We start from the raw sequence: 20,011 nt of genomic DNA on the forward strand, positions 1-20,011 counted from the left end.
GTGGAGGCCACAGAATGCCATACCACACAAAGAAGTGCTCCCTCTTTCTCAGCCTTACTCTCCCTTAGAATGGATGAGTGGCAATCATCAGATAAATGCAACTTTTTTCATAGGTGGTCTTGAAATTGAGCACAGCTGAGTGATGGCATAGGTGGGCTTCCAGCAGGAAAAGGGAGGAGAGTGATGGGACACCAGTGGACTTTGCAACCTGCTGCTTGGAAGTCACAATGACAAGTGGATGATTATCGAGAGATACCAAATAAGCCCAGTCTCTGCTCTGTTATAAATAAAACAGGGTAAGTTTATGAGCAGTTGCAATTGCAGTATCAGGTTGAGCTCAGTACAATTGCAGTAATATTTAGCCCTTATCATGAGTTGTCTACTCAGCCCACTGGTGAGTGTGAAGGATGAAACCACCGTGAGCTGCCAGTGACATTAATATAGGGAACTCTGCATACAGTTGGACCTGTGCGGTTTCTTCGTGTTGTCTAGAAACCGAGAGGAGATGGGGCAGCTGCCCAGCTGCTCCAGGTGTCTGCATGGTAGGCCAGGGTACGCTTATGTGGGGGAACTTGCGAATCAGTACAAGTGAAGCACTAAAGGCTGAGTATGTCTGGCACTGCATTGACACTGAATACATGAGTGTTCCTGGGGTTTGGCCATGAGGTCTTTACAAAAGAAGAGCAAGTCTATCTGTGACATATCAGAGAAGATCTGACAGGCTGCACTGTTGTGTTACTTCCATTCCCTGTAAAGAAGTGAAACACCCATGTATCCACCTAACTCCTGAACTAGCAATTCCTGAAGAGCCTTGCTATAAAAACTTCCACTAAACTTCCTGGGGATTTCTTAAGCTTAAGAAAAGAAGTCATCTTGGCATCCTGCTAAAAAGTAAGGAAAATTACTCTGTTCTTTCAAGTAGGTGTATGTGAGGGACTCAGACCTCTACTCTAGTTCACAAATGTGCATACTCATTGCTGTACTAAAAAGCACCAGCCTCATGAAATGCGCTTTCTTTGCCAGCTTTATTCCTTGCTCCTGAGCTGTACCTGCAAAGAGAAGTGCTGAAGATCAGCCGGTGCTGTGGCAGTACTTCTGGAGGCACTGCTTTTCAGAAAACAGCCTGCATCCCTTGGACAGATGTCTCTGCTCTGATTCTAAGCTTACTTAGGCATGAGTCAGTCAAGAACGAGGAGTCAGTGCCTGAGGCTTGTTGTAATAATTTGTTGGTCTTAGGCTTGTGGCTGTGAATTTGTGTGATTTGTAGCAGAATGAGAGATGGTCCAGGACTAAGGCTCTGTCACCTGTCTCGTTCAAATAAATAACAATAACTGAATGTAGAACTCTGCTAATTCCCCTTTCTGCTCCCCGATACCGTATGTGCTATTTTTGAGAGGAGGTCTTTTATTTTAGAAGGTTTATTTCTGCCAGCTCATATGTAAGTAACAGCAGCTACTCTTTCAGGGAGTAGTGAAGATGTAGCATGTCTCTGAGCACTGCATCAGTAAGTGACACTGCTGCTCAACAATTCTGTTACATATTTTCATAAAGGTTTCTTTGGAGGTGGGTATATCTGTCTTTGAAAGGAGGTGGAGATTTCTCCAGGGTACTGCAGAACGATGCAAATCCAGGTCTTCAAAAGTCCCTTTCTTATGCTTCTGAGTTTAAAACCTGTAATGAGCTAGACACAAGAGTAGTCACCCACCCTTTGTCTGTGGTGTAATCCTGACTCCCAGAGGGGGATTTTCAGCATGAACTAGCTGAATTTGATGTCCACATCTGATCATTTGGGGCCTCTGTTCCCAGGTCCTTCTAGTGTCTTTGAGAACCCCTGCATTGATGTGCAAACCGGGAATATTTAGCTATCTAGTTAGGCCATTTTTCCAATTACAAGGGCAGATCCAGATTAAAAGACTTCCTCATGGCTTCATCTGTTTTCTCTTCATGTCTTTGTTGCCTACATCCAGAATGCAGGCATGGAGCTGCTCTGCTTCTTCCAGCCTGGGCTGGGAGAGGCAAGCTGCTGACTTGTACAGTTCTTCCATCGAGTGTCCAGGGTTCATCATAGGCTTTTAATAGGAGTTAGCTGCAAGAGATCCAGCTACTGAGTACACAGACCCACATCTGCTCATTCCTGTAGCTTCCGTACCCTGGTGTCTTAATGTGAAATACAGCTGCACCAGGACTTCTGTATCAGTTGTGCAGTTATTATTAACATCACCAGTTCCTAAACACTGAGAACAAGCAAGACCCACCAACACAACAGGACAGTGTATATTCCGGTGGAGTCTCTTTCATAGTCTGGCTATTCTTTCTTGTTGATTGTTTGAAGATAGTCCAGGACTCACCTCGATTTAACAGTAAACAGATATATGGTACAAGTGCTTTTAAGTGTGGAAAGAGTGTGAAAGCATTTGGAAGAGCAAAGCAGTGTGACTCCTATAAGAGTCAATGGGGAACAAGCAGCTAAAATCTTACAAAATGCTTTCAGATTATCCTCCACCTTTGATTCCCCATCCTCACTGAAATCAGCTTCTGAATGTTTGATTGAAAGTGTTCCTCATGTCATTTCTTTGAAGGTGAAAGGAAGCTAAGGAGACGTGTAGGCTCAGGTTAGCAGCAAAGATAACTCTCTTCACCAGAAGACCCAATGGCACCTAGACTGCACTGCCGCATAACCCTGCTAGCTGCAACAGGCCCAACAGGCTGAGAGCTAGAGCACAATTTGGCATTCTCTTTGTTGATGGTGAGAAAAGCCAATTTTTTTCTAATCTTACACTGACCCTCAGCGTGTTTTAAAAGCTGTCTTTCCTTTGCTATTAGCCCCAAGCACATCATAGCCTAAATCCTATACATCTGCCCTGTTGTCTTCTTCATTGTAAGAGCTATAGACATGAGACAGACATTCACTGTTACCATGTTTATTATGTCTCTTTTAGTACATTTATATTAATGTAGGATCTACATCTCCCAACAGCACCAAGTCTCAATGACCAGGAACTGCAGTTCTGTATCAGAGACTGTCCTGTGACAGTCTAAACAGCTGTGAATAAGACATTAATAAATGAACAAAGTGAGCGGAAAACAAACCTTTTATGGGCAGATATGAAATAGAAGCTGCATCTCTTCTGTCCTCACCTGAACTTTTATCTATTCCATGAGTGTGGATTTTGTTTCATTATTTTTTTTCTTTTGTCTAGAATATGTCTGTGAGAGGAGATAGTCTGTGGCCTGCCTTTCCTATTTATGCTAAGTATAGCAGGCTTTCATGGTCTGGTTGGTTATTCTCAAACCTTAGAGTAATAAGACTTCCTTTCTAGCCCCAGATAGCATTTGCAGATAGCATTCTCCAGCACTTTGGGACCATCGGAAAGCTTCATAAACATTTCATTCTGGCATTTGCACAATGAGGATAATAATATCTATACTATACAGATACGTATTTATATGAAAAATATATATACTATATAGATACGTATTTATATGAAAAAATGCACACATGGACATCATATGGTTTACATCATAAACACTGAGACTTCACTATGATGTGCTTTACAAAGTGTTATTGGTTGCAAAATGCTGAGACACTATTAGATAATAGGAAAAGTTCAAATATAAAATTTTCACCATCATCATCATTGTTGTTATTATGTTATTTTACAGAACAAAGAAAGACACAGAAATGAAACAGTTTTGATCCATAATAATTCAACTGGTCTTAAATCAAACCTTTGTTGAGCTGTATGTGGAAAACAGTATGCCTTTGCTCCCATCTCTTTAATATGTTTTTTCCTTGAATTTTCTTGATTTAATGAAATGCAATCAATTGTCAGGCAATGGCTTGTCTTGTGGGTCAGAATACCTGACAAAGTAATGTAAATTATCACCATTGTTGCTACAAATACAGGTGAGAATAATACATTTAGCATTTTATCACATCTCATAAGGAAAGAAGGAAGTATGAAGTAACATTTACTTTTTGTACTGCAAACTTACTTAATTGCATTCTAGCAACATAAATTATGTTGCTACAAAGACTTTAGTTCACTCCAGGTCATCAGAAAGGGTGCTGAACACTGCAGTCTGCTTTCGTCTCCTGTCTTAGAAATTCAGAAGACCTTTAAGTGGTGGCTTTCACATGGGTTGCATTGTGTTCTCTGTTAGTGTGCAAAATATATTTTCCAGTACATCAGGACATGCTTTTGCTCTTGTGATCAATATTGAATCTGAGGAACAAAGATGGAATGCTTGTTTCCCTTTCTACGCTGAAAGCAGCATTTCCTGTAGATAGTATGCATGGACAACAGACAGGAGAAGTTGCATATTACATACCTGAATATATGGCTTAAAAATCGCTGAAATTTTCAAACTGAGCTGAAATGAACAATTCATCCAGCAGCTATGGACAGCGTTCCTGACAGTCATTTGTCTAAGCAGGTCTTAAAAATTACTGCAGATGCTAATCCTGCTGTCTTCCAGTTCTCAGTGATCCCTAGAGTTGGAGAGTTTCTGATCCTTTCTACTTCAAATCCTTTTGTTCACTGCTGGCACCAGGCCAGTCTTTCCCCATCCTATACTTAATTTTTTATATCAAACTTTATACTTTTCTCTTGCCTTTCTTGAACTGCATCTGTTTCTTTTAGACCATTTTCTACACTATCAAGATAATTTTGAATTCTAATCCTGGTTTCCAAAGTACTTACAACTCATCCCAGCTTGGCATCATCTGCAAATTTAATGAAACTAAATAAATGAAAATAAATGAAAGACTCCCATTGACTTCAAGGGGCATTAGAGTGAACATAAACTGTCTTAAATCTTTAAGAAGTGGTTCAGTTGAAATACACTTATTGCTTTACAAGCCATTTTTGTAAGGGAAAAAGACAGATGCATGCTGAATAATTCAGAGTCGCCGTTGCTGACTGAGAGAGATGTAACTAATTTGTCAAAATAATGACCTTTGTTCACTGTGGGGAGCAAGTGGTTTTGGATTATTTCTGTCCCCAGAGAGATGCTGGAGGGGCCTGGGTTCAGCTCAGCACTGCCGCAAGGGGCTTACTTAGAGATGTGAAAGGGAAGTTAAGCACTAGTAGCAGTGGTGTTTGCAGATGGTGGGAGGTTAGAATGACAATGATACTTTCCTTTAAGCCTGATGGAAACAGTGCTGCTACCCAGTCTGTGGAATACTTGGGAATGCCAGCATCACTCCCATGCTGTTGCCAGCTTTGGCCTTGTGTAGCTGTGCATGCGTGCATGTGTATACACACATGCGCACACCCCTTGCTTCATTGCTGTTTCCCTGTTAGAAGGAAACCAATAGGCACTGAGGGCTTGATGTCTTCCTTAAATGAGTGCAAAGAGAGCGTGTACGTAGCAGAGGGGAAAAGGATAGACAGCCCTGCCTGGAGCCTTGTTGATAACAAGCAAGTAGCAGAGGGGAGTGATTTAAAAACAAGCGTATTGGGCAGTCAGCCCCCCAGCCATGCCAATCTGCTGCAACACATGCAAGCATGGTCACAGTCCAACCTCCGTGTGTCACATCTTACCCATGTTGTGGGGTAACAAGCTCACAGTCATGTGCCATTTTGCAGTCCAGTGTGGAAACTCATTTGTCTTCAGTTGTCCAGAAATAGGCAACTGGAGGAAGAGAAGGTCATGTTAGTGCATCGCGTGAGGACAGAAATCCTCATTACTCAGCATCCTCGCCCACAACTCCAGTGCGGAAGGATGCTGTCTCCCATTTCAGTGCAAACTTTGTAGTCACTTTTATAGCCAGCATTATTTGGAAAACATTTTCTGGAATTTCAGCCTGTCCGTGTTGGCTGATGCCAGCTTTCAACTGGTACTTCTGTATTATGGCTGCTGCTCTCCTATTGGAGCTCAATCCTGCTTATATATGCTTCTCTGAAAGTGCTTTTTGGCTTAAAAGGTGTAGGTCTCTGAGAAATTGTTCATGCTTTGCTGTTGGATTATTTTTCTCCAGTCACTGCAAGGTGTTGGCCAGCTTTCCAGAGCATGACATGCATGCATGCATGAGTATATGCACATTGCAACAGCTTTCTCCTTTTTTTTTCTAAGTGGTAATGTTGGATATCTGAATATTTGCCAGAGGAATAGAACTAGACTTTGCCTGTGCAAACTCAGTATCAGAAAGAGGACTGAATCTTTAAGACTCATTGAAGTCATACTATTACCAAGATGGAAATCTCTTTTTCCTTGTAGCTTTAACTTCTAAAGCCTGCCATTGCTACACGTATTTAACCTTCTTTACCCTGTGTTGGAGTGACTGAAATGCAATGCCCTTGCTCAGGATGGTGTCTTAAGTTACACAAGTAATTTCATCAGCATTTGGTCATTGTTCTATTAAGTACCATCTGAGACATGGCTTAACTCAAGGAGTTTCCTGCAGATCTGTACTTGTGGGACACAAGTCTGAGAGCACCGAAGAGTTCAAAATCCTCTCCTTTCATCTTGGCATTCTCTTCTCACTGCAGGGTCTTTTCATTCACTTCTCCTGTGTGGCTCTTGCCTCCTTTAAGTCTGTGGAGGTCTGGTCTCACGCTTGGCTTAGGTCAGATCAGTTCTCAGTGGTGTCCCTAATTAAAATTCATGTATAACCCAGGACTCTTTAGGAAGAAATTAGAAGAGCAGTATACTTCTTGTTTGAGGGTGGAAACACTGGCCCTTTAGGGTAGGATGATTAGAGCTGACCAGAGTCAAAGAAAAGTCTGTGGTTTGGATTAAACCCTTGAGCAGAAATACTGCATCCTTAATCGTCCAGACATTAAGGTCGTCCTGTGACAGGTGCTATTGTCTCCACTTAATGGATGGAAAATGGCAATACTAAAGACGGGCTCCTTGAGTGGCCGATCCAGTCTGTTGCTGGAGGGCTAGAGACGTGCCTGCTGTGCCTGTGATGTCTGTGGCATGCTGTCACCTATGGCACAGAAAAGCCCGAGCTCGTGAGTCTGCCCACTACTGTACTCTATGGAGGAAGGTGTGGAGCTAAATTACATGGGCACAGCACTGTGCATGTATAACTATTGCTTTTAGTGCCCAGCTGGTTAGATCTGTCGTAAATCTCCATTGATCTCCCAGCTTGAGGGTTGGCATGCCCATCGTCAGCCCAGGTGCACGTTGCAGACATGCAATTGGGAAGGCTTGGCGCAGGAGCCCACATAAGCAGGTCTTCCAAATTCCGTGTGACTGCCTTCACCACTCTCCTGTCTTCCCTCCTTTCCGGCTGTTTATTGTCAAGAATATGGGCCAAACTTTATAATCCGTTTACAAATGTCAAAGTGTCATTTCTGAGTCTTCAGTAACCATCTGTCGCTGCAGCATGAGCTGCATAATTAGAACTGCCAATCCCAGTCTAAAGATTTCTTGGAAGCTGGAAAAATAAGAATGTTGTCACAAAAGTAGAAATGCTTCCAGTCTGCAATGCAGTGATGGAGATGAAAGATGAGTGAATCCAAGAAGGCAGAGAATATATCAGCCCAGTGCCTTTTTCTAACTAGAAGTCCAAAACAGTCTGTAAGGATTTACATTACTCTTAGAGCCTTAAAGAAAATGTATTTTAAGCTGGCTTCTCTATTTCTCTCTCTCTTTACTGGACAAACCAATGCCAAGTTTCATAGTAGTCATGCTTAAAGCCACAGTAAGGGTGCTAATTTTTCCATTTTATTCATTTTTTAGTTTTTTAGTAGTTTTCCATTAAAATTATGAAAACATTGTAAAACAGGATCTTATTTTTTCTAACAGAGAAAAATTTAATTGGAGGCAGTGTTGAATCATACTGCATTCTCAGTTCTGAATAGCAGATACAGATCTCAGAATATGATTTTAATTTTTTGTAGGTGGACAGTGACTTTCAGTGGCCTTTAGCGCTCATATCTCAGGGCAGAAACTAGTTGGCTGGAAAGGCAGGGATTTCTCTTCATTAAAAGATCTATTTGTTAAAAATTCTCATCTTGACTGACACTGGGAATTGACCTAGGAGTTCAGCCTGAAGTAGGAGAGCTAAATCCCACAGCTTGCTTAGCTGTGGGATCTTACCCTGTCTGTGCAGCAGGGTGTGCAGAGGAGCTGCAATACTTACTACTCAGCACATCACGCATGCTTCACTTCCAGCCCACCTACACCCTCAAAAGCAGCATATATGTAATAGTCATTTGAATTTGCTTATGAAGTATAGCTGTCCTTTGCACTTGTACAGTATATCAAAAATGACCTGGTAAGGACAGATGAGAAATGACTGGAAGTGTGTCTCAGGATAATGAAAAGGAAAACAGGAGTTCTTTAGAAAGACAGGCTTGTTAATGTGAATGTAATATATGTGATGGCAGTGCCAAAAAAAGAAAACTTGACATAGCCGATGGAAATACTGTACTATGCAAATATGGCAGAGATTCAGACACTTCAGTCCTTATATCTGCCTATGTGGTTATGCTGCAAGGGTATCACCCAAAAAGATAAAAGGGACCATGGCTACTGAAGCCACGAGAAGCCATGAGGGTGGCAGCAGCATGCATGCCAATGGCAAAACCATGGTGCTCCCACAGGCAGTGGGGTCGAGGGGACTCCTCACTGCGAGACCAGGCTCTACCCTAGTTTTGAGTAGCAGGGTACTGTGGTAGGAGAGCCCTGGGATTTTGGGATTCCTGTCTTAGCTGGATCACAAATGTTCTGCGAACCTTAGGCATGTGATTTGATCTCTGTGATTCAGCTCTTTATCTCAAATAGTAAATTAAAGTCAGGTTTGCTGCCTTGGTTAGATGTTGTAAGAGCTTTATGAAGGGAACATCACTGGGTGTCAGAGTTCTCATCTCCTCTGTGACTATAAAGTGCTGCTACAATATGTTAAGGAAACATTTTTAGGAGGAAGAAGTATTTGGCTGTGGTGATTATCAAAGGTGAATAGCCTCCACATTGCAGAAACCATGCTGCACTGAGGAATAACCTGTTGCAAGGCCACAGCAAAGCAAGATGTGGGATCCTCGGTGGTGGATGCCAGTGAGAGCCCCTAGTCCACTCAGCCCAAACACAGAGGGGGAATTCAGAGAGATGTTCATTTGGGAGTAACCAAGGGCTTGAGCATGTATGAAAGAAAACTTTCCCCCATTAGGAAAGACTTAGTAAACAGTCGATGTTGTAGTCCAGCTGTGCTACCAGCACATCTCCACCTCATGAGACAGGGACAAGCCTTGGTCCCTGTGAGAGGACAAGCCCACAGCTTGCTGCAATAAGGGAGACATTTTGGGAAGCTGCACTCTCCCTGGCTGGGGTGCACAGATGAGAAACCTCTTTTTCATGCCGGTTCTTTTCTTAAAAGAACCTTTTGCTTTTGTACAGAACAAGCAGCATTCCAGTAAAATGTTTCTTCTAACACTGATGTTCCAGCTGTATGTTTGTTGTTCTAGCAGGCAACTGGGAATGGCATGCATGCTTTCTGTGGTCAGCATGTGAGGGTATAAAACATACCTGGTACATTCATTCAAATAGAGATTTGTTGCTTAATATAGTACAGACAAGTGTAACATCAGTAAGTATTATGGGAGCCAATAGGCATATATTTGACCATTTGTGAATGAAAGAAAACAGTGAAAAAAATTCGATGCCTTCAGCTGAACTGCATGCTGGATTGCCTGTGGAACAGAAAGGAGTTGGCAGAGATTTCTGGTTCCTATAGACAAGGGGAGTATAAAGTATCCTGGATATGTTACTTAGATGCTTCACACACCTAGTTTTACTGTCATGAGAAGTATAGACAAAATCAAAGTTACTGACTGCAGCTTAATGCTGCTGCTTGTTTAGTTTCACAGTCTGGGTCTGAAACCAACGTGCCAGTGTGCTGTTGGGAGCACTTCCAGCCCCAGCATGCTGTGAGAGCCAGGCAGCAGTGGGACTGCTCCACACCAGCGCTGGCAGGGCTCCTCCACCAGCCCTTTTTGCATGTGGGGAGATTTGGCATCTTCTAAGGTCCTTCAACTGCCCTGGGATAATATAGGAGTTGTATGACATACTTCGTCTTCCCGTATATTTGGTCAGATTCATATTGCACGCAGTTCTGTCCCTTGTCCTCTCAGCTGCTCCCGAAGGTGGAGGCTCCCGCATACGGTATGAGCAGCCCTTAGAACAGGCTATTTCAGGCTGTCTGCATCTTGATTACCTTCCTCTCCACAGCATTGCTTCACTGACTGGATCTGACAAAGGCAGAAGACTGACCGTCCCCTTTACAGCACGGTTTCAGTGTTTAGTCCATCCGATTTGTCACATTCTTCATTGGCTCTGCTTCACTTCGAAGTCAGATATTTATTACCCAGAGACAAACAAGCAGCCTTTTCTCCTTTCTTTTCACATGCAAAGTTGTTCTATTGTCGTTAATCCTCTTTAAGCTTTACTGGAAGGAGGGGAGAAATGCCATTCTCAGTTTAGTAATAAAAAGCTTGGGGTACTGGCTATATTTATCATTCTTCTCCCCCCTTGCTTGGATGACTGCAGTGAGTGATTACAGAGTGCATGTGGTTTTCTGATCAAGAGAGAAATAGGAAGACATAATTTGATGTCTGCGAGAAAGTCTTGTCACATTCATTACAAACAATTGTGGCTTCTAAAATCTGAGGCATGAGGTGGTGGCTTGAGCCCAGCAGCATTCTGGCTAGTTGTCAGACAGTACTTACCTGTCTAAAGCTCTCCTACGTGACAGTGCTGACATTTCCGTGTCCCACTGATTTAGAGGAGCAGATGCCGAAGCCATGTCATCCTTTTGCCTGTCCTGTGCTGACAGGATAGCTGCTCACTGAATATGAAGAGCAGCAGGTGGGCAGGAAGTTGCCACCTTCCTTTTCCAGCTGGAAAGCAGGAATTGCAGCCTAGCCAACAGCAAATGAGGGATGGCCATGGCAGCAAAAGGAGTAGATAACAGCAGGAGTGAATGAAGCCATTTGATTCCTCTGTGCACTGCCTGCTTGCCAGGGACATAGTTATTGTCTATGCCACATCCTACAGAACTGTGTCGTGCCCTCAGTGTGGCTGTGATAGACTGCTGGTGCAGGTGAAAAAAGTGAAGGACTGTCCTCTATCTACATATGAATTTTAGTCAACAGAAGGACATACCTGTGTAATCCTAGCACCTGAGCTTGCTCTTGTCTCTTTTAGATCAAGCTTTGCAAAATCCCTGTAAAACAAGGGGATAGTATCTTTGTTTTACAAATACAGCAAAGGGAGATTAAAGGCCAGATTTTTTAAGGAGATTTGGCCACAAAACTCACCTTGAGCTCAGTGGGAGTTAACACTTCAATATCCTTGAGAGTATGGATCTCAATAAATGACACATAGTCATCTAGTAAGTGTGTGATGGAGTTGTGAATTAATCCCACGCTTTCGGAAAGGTTGTTCTGTGCCTTTGCTTTCCTTCCTGCAAATGAGAATAGCACTATTCATTGCACTGAAGGTACTGCAGATTTCATGTGATTGGATTTTAATTGAGCGGAGTTTCATTGTGATGGTTTTGTTTTGATTTGTGGCCCCAGCTCATCACAGCTTACTGGGGAAAATTTGGCAGACTGTATTCAGTCAGAATTTGTAGTTCTGTAAAACAGCTTCATGAAGTTATGCTAATTTACTTGGAATGTCATCTGACAGAAAAAGGAAGAAAAGGATGCTAGCAGCTTCCTGTTGTCTCAAAGAAACAGCTTGTTTTGACATTTACAAAATGAAATGTTTTGATTTTTCATTTTAAAATAACTTTTTTCTTGATGTTATGGTATTTTTACATGATGTTAATCATTTGAAATTGAAATTAAATGGAATTTCATGACCCCAAAATGAAACCACATGTAGGTGTCTTGAAAGCCCTCATGAAGTGAAGCATTCATCCCCCAGGCAGCTCTACTGCCAGTCCCATGGGAGAGGAGCCACTCAGCACTGGGAACACATCATCCCCAGGTGGCTCCTGGCTGTCCTGAGCATGGTGGCTGAGTGGGGACAAGAAAGAAGCTCTTTGCAGACCACAGATAGCCCATAGGCAGGCACTAAGTCATAGGTGAGGACAGCATGTGCAGTGGCTTAGTAATGTGTCCACAAGTGACTGTGTGGCAGCTGCTCTTCTCTCACTACGTCTTTGAAAAATGTATAGATTCTGTGCAAATCCCTGCATAGGGATAAATCTGACTGTTCTTAGTAGTGGAAGCAGGTGCAAAAGCAACATGGAAGGGAAAAATCCACCAAAATCTTATACACCAAATCTTGATTTAATAAACCAAAAGGTGATTCCTGAGAAGTGACTTTTAGGGGGGGATTTATCAGTTAGTAACACCAACATGCTGCAAACATTGTGTCAGATCCATAACGTTCACTAAGGAAGTATTAAACTTGCAGCTAGGATTGGATGTTTGCCCAGAATTGTAAGTCCTCTTAAAATATGCCATTGCATATTTCACTCAGGCATATTTTGCTGAGGATAATATATTGATGTTTGCCACAAAGATGTGGGACAAACGAAGAATTATCTTAGAAATCAATTGGTATCACAGTTCTCTTAACTGATGTGCTCTATGATGGGCTTCAGGTGGATTAGTGCAGTAAAAAACATTTTTCATTTGTACAGGTGTCTGTTAATATCTGTCTATTGCTGAACTTCCTCTGAAGCAGTGCTAGGTGTGCTTCCATCGTGACACTTTGGAGATGCCTGGCAGGAAACAAGCTCCTAAGACCCTTAGAAAGCAAGGGGGATGTTTGAGTGAAAAAGCAGATACGGTTGTGGGTTGCAGTATTTTTGGTGTCATGCTGCAGTAGGAAAACCACAGCAGAAAAGCATGGACACTCTGAAGATGTGGGCCTTCGAAGTTCAGAGCACCCGCTGGTTTTTCTGAATCTGCAGAGTTCAGATGTGCCACCTCCTCTGAAAAAGGCACAACCTTTCTGCACAGGTCAGAGAACCAGGTGCGGAGGAATTATGAGGTATGAAGCCTTGTAAACACAGCTCATCATTTACCAACCTTGAAAGAGTTTTTTCAGACTTTGGCAGATACTTTAAGACTCACAGTCAAAATTCAAAATATCTAAAATTAAGAAGACCTTATGCAGTGTAAATCCCCCGAATGGAGAAAGCTGTCAAGGTGATGCTAGATTTAAAATCTGACTAGAATCCAGTCGCTAGGGTTCGAGCCAAGTCATTCTTCTTCCAGCAGGTGTGGAGCAGCCCAGCATGGGATATTTACCCTGCTGAAAGTGTAAGTCCCTGAGTAACTGAGGAACAGGAAGAGCATCCCTGAACTTGATGTGATAGCCATTTGCCTTTACTGTTTCTTTCTGGGAAAATAAAATAAATAAATCTTTCTCTGCCACACAGGAGGTGCTTTAATTATTTATTCCTCGAGAGCAGCTGTTCAGTGGTTGTTCCTAATTCCAGCAGCATCCAGAGTGGTTAACCCATCAGTTGCTGTCATCAGATCTGAAGATGGTGATTTCTTAACTTCAGGGTCCTCAGAGAATCCCAGACTAGGACAGGTCCCTTCTTGAGGTGGATAGTGAGTTTGGTGCTGATCTACCTGCTGTGCTACTTCTTCATTATAGTCACTTACCTCTGCCTTCCATAATTTCAGGCAGGATTCAGTTATCACGGTAACAAATCTCACTCCAACACTTCAGGTTAAGCATAGGTGATTAAAGATGACTCCACCTTCCCTGAGTGACTTACAGAGCTAATAACGGCGTCATCCTTATGTACCCTGGTACACAGCTTGTGTTCTGGAGTCTTTTATAGCTCAAATGAGCTGCTTTTGCTTGGTTATTTTCTTCCTCATTCATTTTTACTGGTTATAAGAGACTCCTCCATTCTTATTCTGACAGTAGTGATTTAGGCAGGACTCATGAACATAACTTGCGTTACTAATGCTGGTAGACCAAGGAAAATGTGTGCAGTGCTGAAGAGATCCCATGAGCTTGCCCAGGTGGCAGGGCTGTGTTTAAAGTGTATACTGTAAGTAGAGAGTGCTTGTATGGGGGAAGGATCACTTACAGGAACATGGACTGGGGACAGAGTCCTAGAGTGTTTCTGAAATACAGATGTTATGTGGAAGTATCAGAGACTTACTTTCCTAATTGACCACCCTTGAAATTTCTAAACTAGAACTGGTCTAGGTACATCTTATTTTCAAAGACTTACTAGCTGTGACTTTGTGAAAAGCAGTTTCCTGTGAGGATTTTACTGTTATCCCATGGGGATTTAATAATGGTAATGAGCTGGGGAAAGACTGTTACAGCTGTTTCTGAGAGCTAACAGTGAAATGCTGGGTACCTCTTCTGGGAGTTACGATGTACATTCCCCTTTCCCTCCCTCCCATTAGATCTTTGGATTCTTCTCAGCCCAAAGCTAACATGGATTTTATGGGACCAGAGAAATGGTCAGCCACACAAATACTTATCTACCCTAGACAGCCTCTGCAAAAAAGTAATGAGAAAAGCAGTAAGATCCTTTTAGGAAAGGGATGGGAACAATATTCTCTGGAGAACTGGATACAGGAGGTCAGTGATAGGGATCATGTGTGATTTGAGGGGGCCTCTTGCTTCTTTCCATGGCTTTCCCAGGCTGGCTGAAGTCCTGCTACTACAAGGTTTCGAAGAGTCTAGTGTTTCCTTCCACAGATAGTCTGGCAAACTGTGAAATAAAGTAAGATAAATTAAGAAAAACTTAATTTCTTTTGCTTCTGATCACACCTGAAGAGCATACAGAATGTGGGGTGTTTTAACAGACAGCACTGACTTCTTTTCAAACAACACAGGCTTTTTAGGTAAATGTAAAAAAGAAGCGCCTTGGACCAGCAATGCCCACCTCCTTTTCTGGTCAATATGTGTTTGCCAAGCAAACAGTCCTGGGTTGAAGTGGCACAGTAGCATTACCTTCACAGTTGCAAGGCTACCACCTGAGTTTTGGGCTCAGTTTTGGGGTACCTGACGTACAGAGCTGCACATGGGGCTGAGGAATGTGTATGTACAGCATGGATTTTTTGGTAGGAAGCAGCAGTGACTTTATTCCTGTTTCTGACAGTAGGGCTAGGGCTTTGGATTAAATGCAATGATGGGCACATTTGAAATATTCCACCCTGCACATTTTGTAGCACTGACGGTTAAACTCGACATCCAGCTTGCCAGAAGCCATGTGTTTGGTATGTACCTGGCGCACTTAGAAATCTCATTCCTAATTCTGTGCTGTGCTGGCAATAAGGGACAGACCTCTGACCTCAGCTGCCCTGGCACACAGATTAGATGTGCGTGCATGATGCAGAGGAAGCTGCCTTAGTTGATCACAAATGTCAGGAAAAGGTGGAGCTGCAGGAGCTGAATGAAACACAAAGCACTTCTGTAACCTACCAAGCTCATGCCCAAAAAAGCCATTCAGACCCCAGTCCCCTCAAGAGATAAAAGTCCGCTGTATTGAATTTCTAGAGCATCTTGTGAGCACCAAGTACAGCCTCCCTTAATTAACGTAATTCAGCGCAGCATAGATGTGTGAAAAGCTCCAGTGACACAAAGCCCAGAAAGGTTTTAGCAAGGGAGCACAGCACCAGAAGGGTTTAATGGCATTATAATGTCCTTGAATTACGGTGGCCACAACACAGAGAGATATATTCCAGCAGTACGTTAATAGTAAAAGAAAAACTACTCTGTCTCTCCTAAGCCCTTCCTTGTCACCTCTACTGAAAACTGAAGTTGCCATCCCTGAGATACCAAAACTCAAAGGCAGGAGGAAAGGAAAAAGAGATATGGGTGAGAGTTCCCAGGTTTTGGAAAGAAAACAAATGGGGTTTCCCTCCCAAACTGCCCACCTTGCTCCAGCCCCTTTGTAGTTCCTATTGCATTTTATGATATGTTCAATAATTTTCAGAAATCTGTGTTTTGGGACCAAGCTTTTGCAACCTCATAGGTTCCTTAATACCTAACTGTTGGGTAGCTCTTGGCCGATTTAGTACAGACACTCTCTTCCGTTTGCAGACTCTTGCACACACATCTGAGGGTATGTGCAGTCACTCCATTCATGCATTTAATAAACTGGGAGCCGCAGCCATTTCTGTTGTATGTGGCGAGGCGTGTAAAGCAAGAACAGTAGTACAGGAAGGAGGGTTGGTAGTTAAAGGCTGTTTATAAGAATTAACGCCAAAGAAAAGGAGCTGCTTGACAGACTGAGGAATTGAAATCCCTTACAGATTGAAAAGGAGACGTGGGCTCAGAACAGGCAGTGGCAGCAGAAGCTCCTCTGTGCTTTCCCCATCAATGTTAACAGGGGGAAGCCATGCAAGGGGGTACCCGGTCACTCTCTCCGCCCCGGGGCTGCCAGCTGCTGAGCTGCATTTGATGGGTCTTTGCTCATGTGTATATTTGTCCTGCAGATGCTCAGCTGAGTCCCATCAAACTAATTTCACAAAATAGCCACTCATTTCCAACAAACAGCTTAGAGAACTAATCTCAAAAAAGAGGCAGAGAAGCTCAATTTGTCTTCTTTCTTGACATCTTTTTAGTCCTCCTGTGTTGGAAGATGGATGGTTCGGATGTGTCTGCAGTAACACAGGCATGCCTAATCTGCCTTTTTATTGATGACCTGTTTCTGAACGTCCTGGCCTGATTTATGAAAATGTACTGTACTTTGCACGATGTTTTGATGTTGTTTTGTTAGGACTGCATGCAAACTGCAGCAGAACAGTGATGCTTATTCATTCCAACAGTGAAGGGTTGGCTGGGAACTGAATGAGCTCATATTTGTTGCTGTCTTCACTTACAGAAAGGAAAATGGGAGAAAGCGGGTATCCCAAGTGTAGTCATTCTTTTCCTGACCATCAGTTTGTTTTATAAATCATAATCTTGAAAGCACAAGGTCATGGTATGTATTTAATCATTCATATAATGGGCTTTTAGGGATGGATTCTTTTTTTAACTCTCTGTAGTAAACCCTGATAAAGTTGGAACTGAGGTCTGTTTGCCTGCCAAATTTTCTTTCCCTTTTTATTGCTTGAGCATTAATGAATTTAAAATCTGAGAGTGTGATTCCCATCTCTTACTAGCATAATTCAGCAGTTACCCCTATTGCCTGGGAGACTTTCAGCCTTGTTCCATCCCCTGTTGCTCTTCACACACACAGAGAGTAATAAAAATAACAGCAATATCCCACCTGCGTTATCTATCTGTGCTTCCAAAGCCACTGCTCAGACAGTGAAGCCAGTAGGAGGATGTTTGGCAGGTCCCCTGCGAGAAGCCCTGTTGCAAGTGTAGAGCAGTGGGTGGGCAGGGGAGGTAAGCGAGGTCTGCTGGGGAGCCGGGCTGCAGGAGCTCAGCACTCTGCTCAGCAGAGGACACTGTGGGTGGTTTGGAAACATCCTTCAACTATGACTTCAGAAATTTACCTGTTACCTTAAATCACCAGGAAGTGTTTCAGTCCTAGGTTGATCACCCAGTGGGAAATTTGGTTGCCTGATGTGCTAATTAGCAAAGATTCACAAGTATGAGGTGTTGCTAGCTGGAAGCAGAGGTGGTGAGGAAATCACATGGAAAGCTATTACCTGGCCCCATGTGCTACTAAAGAAAATCCTTGCCTTCAGGCTGTTTGCTTGTACTTGTAGTCCAGCCTGCAGAGCACAAAGACAAGGGAAGGACCTCAGGGCCATTAGCTCCCAGGCTGAATGTTTTCCTTGGAGCCACTTCAGCCTTGATCTGTTGCCTCTCAGGCAGAAGTCAGCACTTTGAGACTCTGTCCAGTTTTTCTTCTCACTGGCATCCCACAGAAAAAGAACAAAGGTGGAAACAGCAGAGCAAGCTTACTAACACATAGGAGAGTTGTCTGGTTTGAGAAGAGCACTTAAATTACAAAAATGCAACAGGGATAAGTGCAATGCCAGCAAGGTGTAGACACTTTCTGTCACAGCACTCTCCAAACTATCAAGCTGCAACAAGGTCTTTTACCATCACATACCAGCATACTCTTCATGCCAGCCCCTCTGCTGGCTTAGCTTAGCTTGGCCTGGCCTCATCCAGGGCACACTCTTTGCTCTCTTGCTTCTTCCTTGGCTGCTCTCTCTTCATTGGCTGCCCAACCACTTAACCAGCCACAGCTGCATCTTATCTACATTGGCCAACCCTCCGCCCCTGAAGCCAGCCCACAGCTGTATATTATCAATGCTAATTAACCCAGCTTCATTCCACTACAACTTTCCACTTAGAGAAGCAAGGTACGTGTGGTGCAGGAGAAAGAGCAGATGCATCAGGTACTGCCCGAAGGTCTTCTGAGTTGCTGCTTGTCAGACAGGCTGTTTGACATTGCAGGTAGGAAGTATGATGTACTTCTCACCCTGAAAATATTATGCTCACATTGCTGTGCCTTCTGCAGGGATGCAGGAATAATGTCTGCAATCTTGCTGCTGCCTAGATGCGCTGCTCCCAGAAGGGGAATGTGCTTATGCTTCCAGCCTTTCCTATAGCCATTTCACCAGGCTCACATGAAGTTTTTCCCAGAGTTTTGCAGTCTCCTCTTCCTCAGCTCAGCCCAGTTTGAATCAGCATTATGGTGAAGTGCATATTATATCAGTGCCACAGCCGGGACTTGTCTGTGCTTAGCTGCCTGCAGTGAGGTCCTTCCCTTGTGTTGCATACCCCCATGCTTTGAGGCCTTTTTGACAGCAACTAGGTTCTGTTGCTCTGCAGCACAATGAGATTGGATCCTGACAGGAGCTGTTAAGAACTACTGTAAAACATGCTAACATGAGAATATCCCAAGAAATGTAATTCTGCCTGCAAATAAACTCCTTCCTTTCCTGCTGAAACCAATGGCAACTATAAGATTTTTGCCCTCAAAATGGACATTGCTTACCAGAAAGATACTGCAAGAGTCATAGTAATACATTTTTGGTACACTACCTAGGCTCAGACAAGCAAGGATGGCAATGGATTTGCTATGGATCTGTCTCTAAGGGGGGGGTGTTGTTTGAAGATAATAATACTAGGAATGCAGATTATGCTACAAAAGCTGGTGATATTTAAATACGACTTAATTTAGCATTTAAACAGAAAAGTAAACAATGGCATTGAATTCAGATGAGGATGAGACTTGGCAGGCCTGCCTGGTAATAGATTGTGAAAAGAGTTCAGGGTTTTAGTAGATCATTCCTTGAGATCTTCAGAACGGTAAAGTGTTAATAAATTATTTGACATGTACTTACATATTTTAACTAGCTGTAATGAACAGGTCCTGCCAGGTCACCTGGATCCTTGCAATGGCTGCTAAATTGCTTGAGTGAGATTTAGTAACTCAGCAATACTGATGTTCAGAACTGCAGGTAATAAATTAAATGACATAAGGACCAGCTTGAGCAGAACATTGTGTAAGACCTTTGCGAGGCTTGCAGCAGAGATGAGGCTGTTTGGCCCCAGTGAACACCACTGGGCCTCAGTGAGCTCTTCCCTGTGATCAGTTTTTGGTTATGTGACCACCCCAAGCCCTGGCACCTGTAATGGGACTCCTGAAGAATACTGTCCCAATTTGGGATGGACTAGATAATTTTGTCCCCTACTCAGTTCTTCGTGCAGGCAGTTACCTGTTCCTCCCTGCAGTATGTGGGGCTGCACACAAAGTAGAGAAGGATAGCAGAGTCTGACTGAGCTCTGGGAAGAAGACAAGAATGCTCTGTCGGTGCCATTATACTGGGACAATCCTAGTGCTGGAGTGGGAATGAAGGACAGAAAGAAGCTGTTCTTTTATCTTAGATTCTATTGGAAATGTTTACAGCACAAAAAGCCTGCCTGATAAAATTATGCCAAATTATACAGGCTATTAAGGGCATACTAGATACCTCTCTTGCTATTCCTAGCTGTCCCCTGAACTCAGAGCTAGTTTAAAACTTTATCCTGCCTCTTTCTCCCACTCACTTTCCCAGCATGTGGTATACTTTATAATTTGTGAAGAGGCTCATTATTTTTTTTTTCCTTTCTCCTTTTTTCAGGTTTCTGATAGATGTGGCTATGTCTT

The 20,011-nt window shown here is 43.1% G+C and overlaps 1 long non-coding RNA gene across 1 annotated transcript; it reads right to left on the minus strand.

The window, feature by feature from the left end:
• Positions 1-2,905: 2,905 nt before the first annotated feature.
• Positions 2,906-12,285, minus strand: LOC114015969 (uncharacterized). Its single transcript, XR_003560186.2, has 4 exons — positions 11,271-12,285; positions 11,116-11,176; positions 5,547-5,637; positions 2,906-4,226 (listed from the first exon to the last, which is right to left on the minus strand). It is a non-coding gene; the product is annotated as an uncharacterized LOC114015969 (long non-coding RNA).
• Between the last annotated feature and the right edge of the window lie 7,726 nt (positions 12,286-20,011).

This window comes from Falco cherrug, chromosome 1 (genome assembly GCF_023634085.1).
Source record: "Falco cherrug isolate bFalChe1 chromosome 1, bFalChe1.pri, whole genome shotgun sequence".
Classification (NCBI taxonomy): Eukaryota; Metazoa; Chordata; class Aves; order Falconiformes; family Falconidae; genus Falco; species Falco cherrug.